General features: G+C 34.7%; 1 protein-coding gene across 6 annotated transcripts in view; it reads left to right on the top strand.

Annotated features, from left to right (window-relative positions):
* The window catches only part of MIPOL1 (mirror-image polydactyly 1), a 327,507-nt gene that overhangs the window by 172,475 nt on the left and 139,034 nt on the right, over window positions 1–15,998 (top strand). The window lies entirely within an intron of this gene.

Below are 15,998 nucleotides of genomic sequence, written 5' to 3'. Positions count from 1 at the left end.
ATTCATCATTGTTGTTATTGTACAGTTAAAAAAAGGTGTGCTATCAAGAGGATTGTATTGTACTTTGTTGTCTTAAATTCATTTTTTGCTGCAGATTATGAAAAAAATATGTCATTAGCAGGGTAAGTCATTAAGCCAGAATCATCTACCAATGTTGAGAAAAATGGTGACATTTTGATGTGGAAATAATTTTAACCTGTTTATAAAGTATGAGATACGGTTGAAGTCAGATTTTTCTACAAAATGTATTTAGCTTCATTTTGAAATTCTCAGTGGTGGGTGTGTAATAACTTTGCTATTATTCTTTAATGCACTTTCTCTTTATTTCTCTTGAATTTATATATAGACCAGAACAATAAATGGGAAAGAAAAGAATTGCTGTGATTATTTTTCAGTTACCCTGAGGAATTTACTATTGTATGAGTAAAATTAAGTATATAATTATTTAGATGTATATTTGCAAATCAAAGGTAACATAATCTTTTAAAGACAGCTTCCATTATGAGTGCTAATTTATTACCAGCATTAGGGGACAGATATTATGTGCTTTATATGTTATGGCTATTACTATTTAAAATAGAACCTAAAATAAAAATTCTAGGTTAAGTTATGTAATAATTGCATAGTCTTTATTCTGGCATTTTTGGTTGTGTATTTACGTTAACTTGAATTAAGTGGCAGCTGCTATTTATGAAGAGAAAAAGATGCATATTCCTAAGAGATTATTAAAATTAGAAGGCAAACTGTAGACCAAAAGAAACCTGGAGGTTAACATAAGTAGTACTATTATTAGCATCAGTAATAAAAGTAATATAAATAAATAAATAAATTTGAATAGGATGAGAGCTGAAAATTTTATGTTTTATTTCATTGTATTATGCTATAATTCCTAAAGGAAACAGTCCTAGGTATAGGTATGGAAAAAAATTTGGGCTTCTCTGGTGGCGCAGTGGTTGGGAGTCCGCCTGCTGATGCAGGGGACACGGGTTCGTGCCCCAGTCTGGGAGCATCCCACATGCCGCGGAGCGGCCGGGCCCGTGAGCCGTGGCCGCTGGGCCTGCGCGTCCAGAGCCTGTGCTCCGCAGCGGGAGAGGCCACAGCAGTGAGAGACCCACGTACCGCAAAAAAAAAAAAAAAAAATCTAAGCTAATCGTCATACATTGCATAGAACTTTCCAAAGTGATGACTACTGCAGATACATGATTATCATACGTGGATATACTTTTTAGTAATCTAGTGCTATTTGAATAATAATGTCTTTGTTTATTCTAATAACCAGGAAATTCTTTCTAAATTAATTTTTATGAAAGAGCATAAAATTAGACTTTTGGTGATCACTTATATGCATTATTTTTGAAGTAGCATGGAATATATACTAGATAAATCTGCTAGCATGACACTTTCCCTACTTTTATAATATTTGCAATTTTCTCTAATAATAAGTAGAACACAGTGGTACGTATAGGATGAGGGGCTGAATTTATACTGATACTAATCTATACCCTGAGAGTTACTTAAATTAAAAGATAGATTATTTTCTCTTTTAAAATAAATTTTATCCACTTATATTAAGAAATTTGTTTCTTGGTGAACACAATTTTGAACATTTAATGATTTTAAAGTAAATTTAGATTAACCATAAATATGCAGGCATTAGATTTAATAAGAAATGTCATATAAAGTGCCTTTCTTTCCTCTTTTATTTATTTACCTTCCTTATCACACATTTTTAACCTCCTACAATTGGCCTTCAACACTGTAATTCCATTGAAAGACATGCTTTCTTAAATTATAGGTGACCTCTGGTGGTTAAACCTGTAAAACTTATCATTTCATATCCTTCTCAATAACCCAGTCAGCCTAAGAGGAACACATTTCAATCTTGTTGGCCCCTGCCTTCATGAAATTCTTCCTTGTAGTTCTTTATTTCTATATCCTCATCATTTTTCTTTTCTTTGATTGTTATTCTTTAGCTGGTGCCTCGTTTTCTACCAATTCCTAAGGTATAAATGTTCCCCTGGGTTATGTGATTATTCCCTTAATTTTTCTTTCTGGAAAAAACCCCAAACTTTATTATGTTAGAGCAGTTTTAGCTTCACGGCAAAATCGAGCAAACTACAGAGCTCCCTCATATTCCATGCCCCATACATCCACATGCCTTTAGCATCCGGTGCAAGAGTTGTACATTTGTTACAATACATGAACCTACATCAGTGTAACCCAAAGTCCATAGTTTACATTAGGGTTCACTCTTAGTATTGTATATTCTGTGGGTTTTGAGAAATATAAATGACAAGTATGTACCATTATAGTATCATACAGAAGAGTTTCACTCTAAAAATCCTTTGTGTTCCACCTATTTATATCCCTCCTTCCCCCCAACATGTACCAGCCATTGATCTTTTTACTGTGTCCATAGTTTTGTCTTTTCCAGAATGTCATGTAGTAGTTCTTTTCAGATTGGTTTCTTTCACTTAGTAATATGCATTTAAAGTTCATCCATATCTTCTGATGGCTTTATACTTCACTCTTTTTAGTATTGTCTGAATGTACCACAGTTTATTTATTCACCCCCCTAATGAAGGACCTCTTGGTTGCTTCCAAATTTTGGCAATTATGAGTAAAGCTGCTGTAAGCATCCACATGCAGGTTTTTCTGTGGACATAAGTTTCTCAACTCACTGGGGTAAATACCAAGAACTATGATTGCTGAATCGTATGATAAGAGTATGTTTAGTTTGGTAAGGAACCACCAAACTGTCTTCCAAAATGGCTGTGCCATTTTGCATTCCCACCAGTAATGAATGACAAGTTTCTGTTACTCCGTATTCTTGCCAGCATTTGGTGTTTTGTTTATTGCAGGGTTGTCTCTTCTAATTTCATCCGTTCTGTGATATCATCTATCATTTGTATCCTAACAGATGCTTTGTCTGCCCTTCCACTTGGATATCTTAGTGACTCCTTAACCTCAATAAACTTAAAAACAAATCCCTAATTCGACTTCCTAAGCCCTCTCTTCAACCTAGGAGGAAGTCAGGACCTGAGCGAAACACTATTGACTGTATAACTTAACATTTATTCTTAGTTATAGTCTCCTTTGTTTGCCTTTACAGCTTTATAGAAGCTGGAAAAGTTACACACTTTCTGAGCCTTTTTTTTTGCCAATGAGACATAAGAGGAATTCTGCAGCAGGGGTGGGAGAAGAAGGAAGAGTGTCTCTGGATAGGTTTTTGTTTTCCTGACATGACAGGTGCAGCAGGCACTGTTTCTTCCCTTCTTATTACTTTGAACACTTACTTGCTGCCTGGAACAGCAGCAGCAATTTTATAGCTATGAAGCAAACACCAAGAGAAGCAGAAGCTGGCCTTTAACATCATTGAGCCCTTTAGCCAGTGAGCCACTTTGAGAACTTCAAGCAACTATACCCCGACATTTTTCTGGTGACATAATGCCCTATAATTTAAATTATTCTTAGCAGTTTTCTATTTACTTCCAAATTGATCAGTTAACATCTATTAATTAATGGCACTACCATACTCCTAGACATGTAGGCTAATATCATTGACATAATCTTCATATCCTTTCAAACTTTCACCTACTACAAAGTGATAGAGCATCCAGTCCTGTCAATTCTGCGACAGTGATTTGTCTCCTTTGTATTATCCTACCTCTACCCTATGTCAAGTTCATGATCTAGATGGTAATAGTACCCTCCTAACTAACATTTTTGTCCTCAGTTTCTCACCTTTGTAATCAGTTGTCACACTTCCATTAGCTGTCATTCTAAAACACAGGTGACACTTTTCTACCCCAAAACCTTTACTAAGTCTAACATTTTCAGCAGTGTAAGAAAACAGATATCATGACTTTCCTGATAAGAACAATAAAAAAGGAGGCTATTATTTTAAGAATATTTTACAACATTATTGAGAAGATAAGGAATCTGAAAAGGCCACTAAAATAAAGTGGAAATAGAAAAAAAAATAAAAACATGGGAAATAAGTGATTGCCTGAAGCCATCTTGCATCTTATATTTGTTGTCTCTTTTCCTGATGGGAATAAATGCTCCATGAGGTCAGGGATTTTTGTTTACTTCATATACCTCTGTATCTACTGATGGTATTATAAATACTTGACAGTCAATAAGTCACAAATATGACCAATCATAACAGATGCCAAATGTTAACAATTTGTATAGCTATACCTTTGTGTACCAGCTGAAACTAGCTATAGATGTATCTCCTGAAAATACCTATAGCAGCCATTGAATAAATATCTGTTGAGTGAATTAATACCACAGGTACAATTTAGTATCCTGCTTTCCCTGCTTAGCACTTCATAAGTATTATCCAGTACACTTATTCTATAAATATCACCTTAATATATTACATAATGGCAATCCACAAATGTATCATGATTTTCTTAAATCTTCCCTTAATGTTAAATATTTAGGTTGCTCGCAATTTTGCACTCTTATAAACACTGCTGTGAAATACTATTTTCCTGTAAATATTCAATCCCATTTAGCAAACAAAAATTTTATTTTTCAAATTTTTATTTTTGATAAAGCACATATTTTTGAAAATGAATGATTACATACGGGTTTTAATAAAAACATTGTAATCAGCATCCTCATCTTACCTCTCCTGGTTTCTGCTCCAGAAAAGAAATCACTTTCAACTCTTAGCAATTTATTCTGTATCTATACTATATTTCTAAATGAAAAGCTTATACTATTTCTTGATATTTCCTTTTTAGTTATTATTAATTGACTTTCTACTATGAAGATAAGGATTTACCTTTCTCATCTTTTTGTTAGATCAGTGTTTAGTATTTACAGTATTATTATAATATTCATAGATGACTATATCATGAAGTACCAGCATATGTTAGTTTATTGTGCTTTGCTTAATTGTGCTTTGCAGATATTACATGTTTTTACAAATTGAAGATTGTGGCAACCCTGTGTTGTCAGATGATGGTAGCATTTTTTAGCAATAAAATATTTTTAAATTAAAATATGTACATTTTTTAGACATAATGCTATTGCACACTTAATAGTACAAGCATAACTTTTATATGCACTGGGAAACCAAAAAATTCATGTGACTCGCTTTATTGCGATATTCATTTTATTGCAGTGGTCTGGAACCGAACCCACATTATCTCTGAGGTATGCTTATATTACTCAGCAATAAAAAGGAACAGTTTATTGATACATACAACAACTTGGATGGGTCTCAAGGGCATTATGCTAAATGAGAAAAGCCAATCTCTAACGGTTCTGTTCATATGATTCTACTTATATAACAGTCTCAAAGTAACAAAATCATTGTGATAGAGAACAGACCAGTGGTTTCTGGGAGTTAGGTTGTGGAGCAGGCTATGATTCTTAAAGGGTAACAGGGAGTTTCTTTGTAGTGATAACAGTTATAATTTTATAATATTAAAGCGTCATTGAATTATACCAGAAAGTAATGGAGGGAGGATTTAAAAACAGGTGAAATCCATATAAGGTTTATATCCGAGTTAATAGAATTGTTCCAATGTCAATTTCCTGGCTTTGATAATATACTATGGTACATATGTATCATTGGGAGAAGTTAGATGACGTCTACACAGGAACTCTTCTTACTCTGCAAGTTTTTGTGGGTCTTGAATTATTTCAAAATAATACATTGTTTAAAAATTTACATATTCATCATAGCCAGTGAAAACAGTGCTAAGATATATAAAGGAAATTTTAATAATATTCCCTCTCCCCTCTCATAGTTTCTAGACCTGCCAAATTAATCTTGACTAGGAATTATAACAGTTACTCTATTTTACCTGACTTTTACCTAATTTTAGTGAGAATGGATTCTAAATTACACCAATTAGTTTTGACACTTACCATGGGATTTTATATTTTCCTTCATAATTTAGAGTCTCAGTTGGATAGTTCCAGTATATGGATCATCTCTGAGTCTGGTTTTGTGATTGCGTTGTCTTTTGACATATTTGTTGTTTGTTTGTTTTGCTTTTGCTTTTCATGTGTCTCATAATTTTTTTTTTGAATGCTGGACCTTGTGAATAGAACAATACTTCTTCCATCAGGCCAGTAGTGTGAGTATTGAGTTGATTCACTCAGGAGTTGATATGGATTTGGGTTTTGTTATTGCTATGGTCACTGTTAGTGCATCCTAAGTTTCAAGTTGCTCTTGGAATGGGTTGCTGTTGCCTTATGCTCAGGATGGAAGCTCAGGTACTGGAGGACTTTTTTCAATGTTCATACTCCACCGTTTTGTTTTCAGTTGATACTATATACTTACACCTGGAGGGTATCTCACTGTACACTCTTGCCCTTCTCCCAGCATTAGAATGCTGATTTTTATCATCTGGTGTTGGAGGACTGAGGGTTTTCTGCTTCAATCTTATGCAGTCCCTTTGTGCTTGGACTTTGGGGTCAGGCTTCCTCAGGATTCCTTTCCATGGCAGACAAACTCTGACCTCTATCTGAGGCAGGTATTGTATGAGAGACTTTCATTCCCCTCTCTCAGTGTAGAAGCTATCTAATGGTATTGGTATAGGATCCTGTGCCCAGGTCTATTTCCTGCCACTCACCCACGGATAGAAAGAGTTCTTTCTTCTACCATTCCCAAGCAGGATTTTTTTTTTTCTGTGCCCTGAGGGTTAATGCCCCTCTGTTAGCTGTAGATGGCTTTTGTTCTGTTCGCATAAGGAACTGGGACTGGAGTGGGGGTGGGGGGTGGGGTTTGCTCCTTTCTATAGCAGCAGCCAGTTCCCTCCCCCATATCCCCTGCAAGTGTCTATCACTGTAGGAAGGTATCTCTGGTTTTCTACCCTATCTTTGATATTTCTCATGAGCACCTGGTGGAGATCTGTGGGGAAAAATCTACCAGTAGGTGCAAACCCCCTTTTGTCAGGAATTTCTGAAGGTTCTGTGTGGTGACTGACCCTTTTTCTCATGTTCTGTTCTAGGTGAGCTAGTCTGTGTACCCCATTTGCCTTGATGCTTGTCCCTCCTTGAAATTAGGACTGGTTGTCTTCCTGAGCTTAGCTGTCTAATGAGCTCAAGAAAAGTTATGACATTGTGCCTTATTCAGCTTTTCCTATTGTCAATGTGGAATGACAACTTGTTCCAGCTTTCTGAGACCTAGGCATAAACATTACATCTACTGTTGGATTTTGATACTGTTTCGTCATATTTAAGTAGTTTCTTTCAAGAATTTTTAAAAAGTTTTTATTAGTAGATGTAACACATTTTATTGAGTTCTTGATGTTGAACAATTCCTTGAATAAATTTTGGATTTGTTTTGTCATTGTTCTCCTGAGAATTTTAAAACTTATAATAGTCTGCCCTCATACAGTACTTACTGAGTACCAGGAACTGTTACTAATGCTTTACATATAGTGTTTAAGTAGTATTTAGACCTCAAAGTGACTCTTTGAGATAGTTGGTACAACTGTATATAATTTTATAGGGTAAGAAACTGAGCAACATGTGTTTACTAACGTGACCAATGTTATGAGTAATAGTAACTGGTGGACCTCAGATCTGAACCAAGGCAACTGATCTCCAAAGTTCACAATCTCAAATATAAATGAAAATTACCTAGAGGGTTTTTTTTTACTGTATCAGGTTTTGTTTTGTTTTACCAAAGTATTTCTCTAATTATTAATAAGTTTGAATTTTTTTCATATGTTCAAGGGATTGTGTGTGTGAATATAAATAAATAGAAGTATTTGTTCATGTTTTTTCCCCATTTTTTCTGTTGGTTTTTGTTTGCTTTCTCTTGGTCTTTTGTCCATCAGTGGTTTTGTTTTTTGCATTTTACAGCTTTATTGATAAATGTTTCATGTACCATAAAATTCACTTATCTACTGTTTACAATTCAGTGTTTTTTGGTATATTCTCATATTTGTTCAGCCATCACCACAGTCTAATTTTAGAACATTTTCAACACTCACCTAAAACATCCTGTACACATTAGCTATCATTCCCCATTCCTGCTAACATCCTTCCCCTAGTCCCAAGCAACCGCTAAACTACTTTCTGTCTCTGTAGATTTGCCTTTCTGGATATTTTGTGTAAATGAAATCATGGAATATGTGATCCTTTGTGACAGGCTTTTTTCACTGAGCATAATATTTTCAAGGTTTATTCATGTTATAGCATGTATCAGCACCTCATTCCTTTTTGGTTGATACATAATATTCATTGTATAGATAGACTGTATTCTGTTTATCAGTTCATTAGCTGATGGACGTTTAGGTTGAACATTTAGATGTTTGATAAATTTTTAGTGAATTTTTAGATACTGTGTAAGGTAGGAGTCCAGATACTTTCTTTACATGTGGATATCCAGTTTTCTCTGCACCATTTGTTGAAAGACTATTTTTCCCGCACAGAATTGTCTTGATACCGTCTCAAAAGTCAGTTGGTCATAAATATGAGGGTTTAGCTCTGGACTGTCAGTTCTGTTCCATTGATCTAATATATCTATCTGTATGCTGGTACCGCACTATTGATCACTGTAGCTTCGTAGTAGGCATGTCATCATGACCTGAGTCCTCCAGCTTTGTTCTGGCTTGTTTTGGCTGTATCCATTTTGATGTTAATGTTACTAGCTTAGTGAATGACCAAAATTTCTGCCTTCAGCTGTGGTCTTGACAAGTTTAAAATTGCGTTAGAATGGGGACTCTCTGGCCGTCCAGTGGTTAAGACTCTGCGCTTCCAATGCAGGGGGTGCGTGTTCAGTCCCTCGTTGGGGAACTAAGATCCCACATGCTGAGGGGAGTGGCCAAAAAAAAAAAGTTTAAAAAAATTGCATTAGAATGATCTTGCCTTAAGTATTAAATAGAATCCATTTTTAAAACCATGTATTCTTGGTGCCTTTTTATAACAGAGAATATTTAATTGCCTTTTCAATTGTTTCAATATATTTATCTAGTTTTTCTGTTTCTTAAGTCAGTTTTGTTGGTCTGTATGTTTTGCTAGGAAACACCCTATTCCCTTTAACTTACCAGATTTGGTATGATAGAACTATAGATAATTTTCTTAATTTTTGAATCTCTTCTATTTCTCTGTATTCACTGTCTCGTCTGTATTGTGGCATATATTTGCTTTCTCTTTCTCTTCTCTCTCTCTTTTTTCTTATAAAGTCTTTCCTGGGCTTTATGCATTTTATTTTCTTTTAATTAGTTCTTGGTTTTATTTATCCTTTCAACTTGTTAAATTTTCCATTTCTGTTTACCGTTTCAATCTTTTTATTCTCTTTTTTGTTCTAATTTTTACAAGTTAATTAGCTTACCTAAGTCTTTTTTTTAAGTAAAATTATAAGGCTACACATTTTACTCTTGACTATAATTCCAACTGTGCCTTATAGTTTTGGGAGGGATCAAATGTTCACTTTTTTTCACTAGTTCTGTTTTGATTTTTTTGGTTGATCCAGGGTAATTTAGAGAAAATAATTTAAATTCCTATATTTTAAAACATATTAATGTTTTATTTCTCACCATGTAAATAGTCCACTTTGAAAGGTATCATCGACTAAATAAATAAAATAGTCTCTGTTCACAGAGCATGAGGTTCAATATATATTCAGTTGAACTCAACTTAAGCTTCCACTATAGTTGCATTTTTATAATTTTCTCATATTGCTAGGAATTTCTTGCTTTATACATTTGTCTGCTCTATTCTTTGTTATATAGTGTTTATGACTACTATATCTTCTTAGGCTATACATGTACATTCCGTCATTATATAATATTCCTCTTCAGACTGCTTGCAGCTTCATATCTTTAAGTCTTCTATTTCTGATATATGTATTAGCACTACTCTCTTGGTTCATTCAGACTGCTATAACAAAATATCACAGACTAAGTACCTTATAAGTAGCAGAAATTTATTTCTTACAATTTTGGAGGCTGGGAAGTCCAACATCAAGGCAGCAGTATGATAATGATCTGGTTAGGGCCCTCTCCCTTTTTAATAGCCGGCACCTTCTCGCTGTGTCCTCATGCAGTAGAACGGGCAAGGGATCACTGTGGGGTGTCTTTTAAAAGAACATCAGTACCACGAAGCCTCCATGCTCATGACCTAAGCACCTCCCAAACCAAAGCTCGTACTTCCTAATACCATCATCTTTGGGGGTTAGGATTTCAACATAGAAATTTTGGAGTGATGAAAACATTCAGACGATAGCAACTGCTTTTTCTTTCTTTTTTTTCTCTGTTTTGTTTTGTTTTTACACTTACCTAGTGTAATGGTGCTGTTCAGCAGTAATTTTGCTACTCAGAGTTTATTCATCCTTCACCCGATTTTTATAACCCTTGTTCTCCTGTAAGAAACAGCCTTTCCCTCATTCTCAGATGTGGTTTTGTTGGAGGTGATATACCTCTGTGGCCTCAGGTCTGACAAATCAGAATGTCAGATTCCCTTGGCCACAGCAGTGGCTCCAGAAACAGGCACCTGTACCACTTGAAGCCAATGATTCCAGGCCTTTTTTCTCTATATTGTTATGGATTTAATGTAAACAATTACCAAATATGTCATAAAGATCTTTCTCTATATATAAATACAAATCTGCGTCATCCATTTGTTGGCTCTGTAGATCCCTGTGCTTGATACATAGCATGTAATTTTCTGTCTTCTATTTAGAATATTTTGATTCCAACTGTTCAATATCATAAGCAAAACTTTGAAAAATAGTCTTGCATGTACATCTTTGTCTTAGAGCATAAGTGACCATACAGTGGGAAGTATAGTGGCAGGAAATTACTTGAGAAGGGAGAGGATGATACCAGATCTTGTGCAGGTTGCAGTTCAAATCACTGAAGTGTATGAGAGTTTTCAGAGGTCAGATTTACAAGAAAAGAAATAAATGAAACAATAGTAAATTCCAACATTTCTCTGTTCGTGCACAAAAATAAGTGGTTCACAAAGGAGACTAAGAAGGAATAGTCAGAACGATAAAAGGATTACAAAGCGATTGTGTTATCGTAGATTCAGAATAGAATAAAGTTCTGTGACAGGGGTAGTTCACAGTGTCAAATGCTACAGAGAAGTCAAATAAAATCACAAGTGTCCATTTGATCTGACAGTTAGGAAGGCAGTGGTAGCTTTGTAGTTGCAGTTTCAGTTCAGTGGTTCCGGTGGTAACCTTGAATCTAGTAAATTGTATAGGTAATGAAAAGTTTAAAAGTGGGAGAGAGGTAGATTATTTTTTAGGAGCTTTTCTGTGAAGTAAAAGTGTAAGGGTTAGGGGCTCCCCTGGTGGCGCAGTGGTTGAGAGTCCGCCTGCCAGTGCAGGGGACGCGGGTTCGTGCCCTGGTCTGGGAAGATCCCACATGCCGCGGAATGTCTGGACCCATGAGCCATGGCCGCTGAGCCTGCGTGTCCGGAGCCTGTGCTCCGCAACGGGAGAGGCCACAACAGTGAGAGGCCCGCGCACCGCAAAAAAAAAAAAAAAAAAGTGTAAGGGTTACAGTGTAATGTGAATGTGACCTGGAGGAAGATTTTAAGATGGAGAGAATAATAGCTAACATATGCTTAACCATTCTCCTTTTATAAGAAATCTGATGCATGCCTCTCTAGCCCAAAGGTATCTAGTTATGACCTGTTTAGCCTGGTTCAAAAAGATTGATAGGTCTGATGATAATTTAATAATTTGGAATTGGGAAACTGAGAGAGAACAGGACAGTGAGCTTTGAATGCTGAACCAAACGATCCCAAGGTAGGCTTAGGGCCAGGTAGACTGCTGTAGGCCATGAGTACTCTGAAGTTATGAATCAGCCAATTGGAAAAGTTGGGGCCAATATATTAAAAAACACAAAATTCTGAACAAGGGAGATGGAGAGAAATTCTATCCTGGTTCCTAATAGCATTCTGTTCCCGTGCCAGGCTTTGTTTTCCACATGATAAAGTTTTTCTTTCTTTATAAAAAGCAAGACTCTCAGCTAGACCAGGTTTACAGTCTTTGCATACCAAATGGGGAATTGCTGTGACAGCATTCATTATAGGCTCTCTGAAATGAACAATTACATTAAAGGGTGGCTCTGTGGATTACTGCACCAGGTATAGCCAAATCATTGAAGCCTGTGTAAGTTCATCAGGTACACCAAGATACAATAAAACTGATGAGGTTCAGATGAAACAACTGTGAACTATTACCCCTTACATAAAAGGAATACTGAATTACATGTGGGAAACTTCTATGGAGATTATCAGTGGCAAACCCCAAACGTAATACTTGTGAATACTTGCATTTAATTGCTCCTAACATTGGTTACTAATATTTTTTTAATTTTGACTTTCATAGTACTATTTTAGGAATTTAGATATTATTTTGATAAATAATGATAGAAATATAAAATTACATTTCATGCTTCCCTCCTGTTTTATACATTTTGTAATAATGCTAAAAAATTAATCAACGGGAAGATCCCACATGCCGCGGAGTGGCTGGGCCCGTGAGCCATGGCCGCTGAGCCTGCGCGTCCGGAGCCTGTGCTCTGCAACGGGAGAGGCCACAGCAGTGAGAGGCCCGCATACTGCAAAAAAAAAATAAAAATAAAGAAATGAAAAATTAATCAAAATGACTACTTGAATGAAGACATACACCTTCAATGGGAGACAGTTTTAGGCACACCAGGCAGATTCACCATTATGTGAGCTGACTTTAGATAGATCCTGGAATTTTTCTCCAGTCTTTGTATCATCTGGTCTTTGGACCTAGTATTTCCTCTGACTGAAATGCTCTGCATCAACTATTGCCTTACTTCCTTTGTCCAGATAATATCTACTCATCCTGCCTTCAGTTTGGCCAGAGTCCTCTCTTGTCTCTGGCCAAACTGGAGAGGGATTTGTGTTAGAATGAAATTGTTTTAATAACAAAATAAGTACTGATGTGAAAAGAAATGTAATATGTGAGAAACTCTCAGTGCTCCCAGGACTTCTTCCTAAGTCTTTCCTAGGTCTGCCCACATCAGCAGTCCTACCTTCCCCTTGTCTTATGCTCTCACCTCATTATCTCCTCTCTTTTTTTCCTGACCTATTGGTCTTTGGTATTATGGTGGCCAAGAAGGTATAAAAGAGCAGAGTCCATGATACATTGTTGGAAATAGTACCCTGGGAACCTTTAAAGACAATAAAGGTCCACTCGATTGGTTGTTAGGTAATGAGTATAGGTTAATGGTTCTTAACAGAGGCATGTATCAGAATCATGAAAAGAATGTTTACAAAATAATAAATCTGGGCCTGACCCAAAGCATAGTGAATTGGAATATATTGCACTGAATTTGGAACCTTACTGGTGTAGACTTGGTGTTTAGACATAAAATAGGGGCAAAATATTTCCCCAACCTTCTTTAGGCCTATGGAATATTTGTTTCTGAAAATAATAACATTTGTTTTCTACCAGTTGTGCCTTTTAATTTTAGTTCTGTTTAATTTTCTAATTGATTTCTGGATTGGGCTGATATCAGTATTTTTGTGGTATCATCAGTTTTATGTCTTTTATAAAGTTCTTTGTTGGTATTTTAGGGATAAGCTGGATGAGGCTACACAGAGATTACTGGCCAAATGAAAATTTTCTCTTTCATTTTTAGCATTTCCAGCAACCAAATTCTATACAAGGTTGTACCTCATAGTGATTTGGAATAAATGACATATTAAAATCTCTTGTGAACTCCAGTGTAGTAATACTGTGAAAAGTGTAGTGCAAAATCCAGATGGTTATTTAAAATACTATGAAATTTAATTTGATGGATTTTTTAATATTACATGTTCTTTCTAAAGTAAAATATATATATTTTTAAAACTTTAGATTATCAAATACAATTAATTTACTTTGACTACTAAGTAAAAATATTTCTGATTTCAGACATGATGATAGAAAGCAGTCAAGTCCTTCATTAGAGATTACATAAAATTCTCAATAAAAGTAACTATATTTAACAGTGTAGTTTTCTGTACCAAGCAAATCCTTATTGTAGTAGCATTTTTGACTTGAGTGGTTTTTAGACACATAGTTTTTAGTAATTCATCTACAGAACTTTGGCATATTTAATTTATTTAGAAAACTAACATTTGACATAAATTGTCATAGCTATAGTATGTCTTCTGTATCAAAATGACTTCATTCTGTTGTTCAGTGTTGGTTAGTTTTTCTGTTATGTTGATGCATTAAAGCAGATATTAAATTTTATCATTAATTCAGTGCCTGGTCTCTCATCAAATCCCCTTAATTACAAATTGACTCCAAGGATTAGACAGCATGGATTTTAATTTTAACTGAAACAAAAAAGGCATCTTGAAAAATCACTCTTGCCTAGTGACTCGTAGACACATTTTAAAAGATCCTATAATTTATTGCTTAGTATTTAAAGTTCAATACAATACAAAATATACCACCAACATTTTTATTATCTTATATTCATATTAAATATGTGTTTTAAAATATATTTCATAGTCTTGAAAAAACTCGAGTATTTTTAGATAAATAGCAGCCTCAGGAGTTCTGATAACTTGTAACCCTTTCTTTAGAAAACGTTAACTTTGAATCTTGCACAACCATAATTGTATCTGAATGACATTTATATTTTCTTGTATTTCTGCTTCCTTAATAATTTCACAAAATCATACAGTGTGATTTTATATACCCCATAGAAGTCTTCCCAGTATATTCCAATATTCTATTTCCAGTACTGTATTATTTGCAGTTTATGACTATTTCATTAAATCTTCACTTCCTTTTGATACTTGCTATATTAAGTCCAGAATCATTTTTGTGCATTTTACTTTGAAGATATATGAACTTTTCTGTCCTTTCTAAAAGTGCCAGTTTTTAAAATTAAATTTTTATACATAATTATTCATTTTAAATAGTAGAATGACTATTCGTTTTTACTAGAATAAGAGGATGATGAAATTAAGTCATGATCACTGATCAAAAAGTACATATGTCCCCTGTATTTTTGTTGCATTATATGGTGATCAGGTTTTAACTCTGAGTTGCCTCTTAAAAAATTCACTTATTCTTCTGAAAAGTTTCTGGAATCTAACTTGTGTTAGTAGTCACTTACTTTGACTTTTATCTAGATCCATAAGTTTTCAAGTAATCACTTTACTTTAGAAAGACCAAGAAATAATTACTAATAAACTCTAAGTATTCTAAGGTAAATCATGTGTTTTTTTAATAAATTCTGTTGTCAATTACCTTTACCTTTTGAGAGGTTGTAAAATATAAGTAATAATGTTCTTTCCAGTTAAGTGGATATTGTATTTCTTACATTTTTGTAAATTGATTTTTAAATAGTATTCCATTGTGGGCTTTTGTGCTGTTGCTGTTAAACTGGGTTTTTATATGCTGAAAGGTAGCATCCAAATGAGCTCAGCTCATCATGGAAAAAATAAATTGCCTAGAAACAGATTGTTTACGTAATATTAGATGATAATATAAACCAACAAAAGCAGGAAATTAACTTCTAAGGCTGACACACTGCCCTTTCCTTGCTCCTTTGTGCTTGTAGGTATCATGTATGTGTTGTGATACCAAAGTACAGTGGACTTAGTTCAGAACTGTCAAACATAATTCTAAATTTCTTTACTTTGTTGGTTTATGTCACAACTTCATATTATTATTTTGTCCCTTAATGCTGTATAATGTCCTTCACATGTGAGATGAAGCAATACATGCGTGAATTGGAACAAGATGGAAAAGTTTATTTGCTTTTCTCTCATTTACAGTTGGTTGCCTCTGATTAGCCAATATCGTGCAGCTCTGATGTAGTTCTTTAAATTTTGAAAAAAGGTAATACAAGAAAAAATTATAACATATCTGAGGAAATTTTTGAAAAATGTATGTACTAATTAAAAACGTTATTCACTCTTAATTTTTATTCCTGTTGATTACTTTTTATTTTATCATTTTCTTGTCGTCTTGAAAGGCAAGTACCTCTCTTTACAAAATAACTTCGGGCAATGAGAAACTACTA

The sequence above is a fragment of the Lagenorhynchus albirostris genome, chromosome 1, assembly GCF_949774975.1.
Source record: "Lagenorhynchus albirostris chromosome 1, mLagAlb1.1, whole genome shotgun sequence".
Lineage (NCBI taxonomy): Eukaryota > Metazoa > Chordata > Mammalia > Artiodactyla > Delphinidae > Lagenorhynchus > Lagenorhynchus albirostris.
Note: the sequence above shows the minus strand (reverse complement) of the source record. Positions and strands in the feature narration are given on the sequence as shown.